The sequence below is a fragment of the Odocoileus virginianus genome, chromosome 5, assembly GCF_023699985.2.
Source record: "Odocoileus virginianus isolate 20LAN1187 ecotype Illinois chromosome 5, Ovbor_1.2, whole genome shotgun sequence".
NCBI classification, from domain to species: domain Eukaryota; kingdom Metazoa; phylum Chordata; class Mammalia; order Artiodactyla; family Cervidae; genus Odocoileus; species Odocoileus virginianus.
In genome coordinates, this window is record NC_069678.1 from 73,846,096 (window position 1) to 73,849,662 (window position 3,567).

The window sequence follows — 3,567 nt, forward strand, 5'->3', positions numbered from 1 at the left end:
CCGGCTCCCCGGCCCCGCCCACAGACGGGCCGCCCACAGGCGCTATGAGGGGCCCGCCCACCGCAGAGTGGGCGGGGCCCCGGCCTCCTCGCTCTGTTTCCTCATCTCCAAGCGGCCAGAAAAGCAGTTCGGAAGCCACGCTCTTCTCCTGTTTTGAAACAAGGTAGAAACTGGAGAAAAAGAGAAACCGAAAAAAAGTTTTGGAATCTGATAAATGGGAAAAATTTTAAACGTCCATTTCCTCATTTGAAAAGATCATTCAACCCATTCTCACGTTCCTAGATATGAAATGAAACGACTTGGTGTGGACAGTGTCTGATGCTGTAAGCAGTAAATGGTGGCTGTTGTTACTGGTTTAGTGGCTAAGTCGTGTCTGGTCACTCGTCAAATTTGCCCAGCAGAAAATTTTTGACATACCCTGATCAGCACCACACTGCTGCCCTGCGAGCTCATTTGAGCCGGTGTAAGAAAACGTGTGTGCAGGCTTTCCCTGGATGCCCGATGGTTAGGACTCCGAGCTTTCACTGCTGTAGTCTGGATTCAGTCCCTGGCCGGGGAACTAAGATACAGAAAGCCGTGCAGCGCGGCAGAAAACAAAACAACATAATTCATACAGAAACTGTGTGCAGAAGCTGGAAACCATGGAGGGTTCCATCCAGTCACCACTTGTATACAGAAAACTCCCTTTACAGCGGGACTTTTCCACAGACAGGAAGCTCCCGCAAAACAACCCCCCACACTCCCTGCTTTCAGCTGCAGCTGAGAATTAAGTAGGCTAGGCTTCCGTTTTACGTTTTACGTAAGAAAGAGAGGTGTCAAAAGACAAAAAATCTTGCTGTCTGGCTTGAGGTACAGAATTCCATTCCAGGCACAGGGCTTTCCCTTAGTTTCACTCTCTCTCCAGGCCCTGTGAGTTTGAGGTAGCCCAGTACATCTGCTCTGGCCCATAACTAAGCAGTGCCAGAAGTTGGAGCACGACTGAAAGAGCACTGGACCGGAAGTCGGGAGGACTGAATTTTGGTCTCAGCTTTGTCCTTATCCAGTTAGGTAACCCCTGATTGGACACAAAGATCACTAATCAGCCCACACTCATTCAGTGGTGACTACAAATCCCTGAGAAATGAACGTGAAACTTAAAATAGTGAGTACCTAATTGAAACAGCGTCAGACTTTATTTTGGGGGGCTCCAAAATCACTGCAGATGGTGACTGCAGCCATGAAATTAAAAGACTCTTACTCCTTGGATGGAAAGTTATGACCAATCTAGATAGCATATTAAAAAGCAGAGACATTACTTTGCCAACAAAGGTCCGTCTGGTCAAGGCTATGGTTTTTTCAGTGGTCATGTATGGATGTGAGAGTTGGACTGTGAAGAAAGCTGAGTGCCAAAAAATTGATGCTTTTGAACTGTGGTGTTGGAAAAGACTCTTGAGAGTCCCTTGGACTGCAAGGAGATCCAACCAGTCCATCCTAAAGGAGATCAGTCCTGGGTGTTCATTGGAAGGACTGATGCTGAAGCTGAAACTCCAATACTTTGGCCACCTCATGCGAAGAGTTGACTCACTGGAAAAGACCCTGATGCTGGGAGGGACTAGGGGCAGGAGGAGAAGGGGATGACAGAGGATGGGATGGCTGGATGGCATCACTGACTCGATGGACATGAGTTTGAATAAACTCCGGGAGTTGGTGATGGACAGGGAGGCCTGGCGTGCTGCGATTCACGGGGTCGCAAAGAGTCGGACACGACTGAGCGACTGAACTGAACTGAATTGTCCTCCTTTGAGGGGAGAACAGAAAGAGCGGATCCAAGTCCGAAACATGAATGCCATTTGCCTGTAGTGTGTAGGGCCCAAGGGAGCATATCAAATGTTTTCTGAAAAAGCTCGCTTCAAATCCAGACAGTTTTCAAGGCCTTGAAACCTGAGGCAAACAACAGGAGCTATGCAGAGCTAAGGTCAGGGGACCCAGACGAAACAGTGGACCCAATAGAAGAGCAATGGCTCAATTCTCGAGACAGAGGGCCAAGGAATAGAACCCATTTTGTCTAACAGCTGAAGAAGGGCTCAATAGCCTTCTGGGGGTGCATGGCCAATAGTAACAAATCTAATCCCTCAGGCAGGTGTCCAAAGCCCTTTTTTCTGGTACCTGTCTGCTTCTCCACTTCCCTTCATGTCTCCCTAAGAACCCTATGCTGTAGTAACACTGAACTGTTCACCATTCCCAGAGCTTGTCCTCACTCCATGCCTTTTTAAAAATGCTATACCTACTGTCTAGAGCTTTCGTGGTGGCTCAGATGATAAAGAATCCACCTGCAATGCAGGAGACCGTGATTTGATCCCTGGTTTGGCAAGATCTCCTGAAGAAGAGGAAATGGCTACCTCCTCCAGTATTCTTGCCTGGAGAAATCCATGGACACAGTGCATGGAGTCGCAGAGTCAGACACTACTGAGTGACTAACACTTTCACTTTATCTACAGTCTGGAGTATTTTTTTTTTTTTCTGTGCATCTCTTCCTAGTACACTCTGACATCCTTCAAATCCCATTTCAAAACTCACAATCTCTATGAAGTCTTCCTCAATCCTCATCCTTCCTCCTTCCCACAAGAACAAATTCCTCCCTCTGATTCCACAGCACTTTTAACAATCCTTTACTGCTATATATGGAAACAGAACTATGTTATTGAATATGATTCATTATCCAAGGCAGAGATCTTCTTTTCATTTATGTTCCTGGTGTCTAGCACAGGGCTTCTCATGGGAAGGTGCTTGCATTTTCTCCTTGGGATGGCCATGGGGCCTGTAACACATTAAGGGTAAACATGAGCTGGAAAACCAGAAGCGCCATTTTTTTAAAATTTTATTTATTTTTAAATTGAAGGATAATTGCTTTACAGAATTTTGTTGTTTTCTGTCAAACTTCAACATGAATCAGCCATAGGTATACATATGTCCCCTCCCTCTTGAACCTCCCTCCCATCTCCCATCCTATCCCACCCCTCTAGGTTGATACAAAAGCCTCTATTGGGTTTACAGCAAATTTCCATTGGCTATCTATTTTACACATGGTAATGTAAGCTTCCAATGAGTCAACTCTTTGCATGAGGTGGCCAAAGTATTGGAGTTTCAGCTTCATCATCAGTCCTTCCAATGAACACCCAGGACTGATCTCCTTTAGGATGGACTGGCTGAATCTCCTTGCAGTCCAAGGGACTCTCAAGAGTCTTCTCCAACACCACAGTTCAAAAGCATCAATTTTTTGGCACTCAGCTTTCTTCACAGTCCAACTCTCACATCCATACATGACCACTGGAAAAACCATAGCCTTGACCAGACGAACCTTTGTTGGCAAAGTAATATTTCTGCTTTTTAATATTCTATCTAGGTAGGTCATAACTTTCCTTCCAAGGAGTAAGAGTCTTTTAATTTCATGGCTGCAGTCACCATCTGCAGTGATTTTGGAGCCCCCCAAAATAGCCACTATTTCCACTGTTTCCGCATCTATTTCCCATGAAGTGATGGGACCAGGTGCCATGATCTTAGTTTTCTGATGCTAGGAGGGATTAGGGG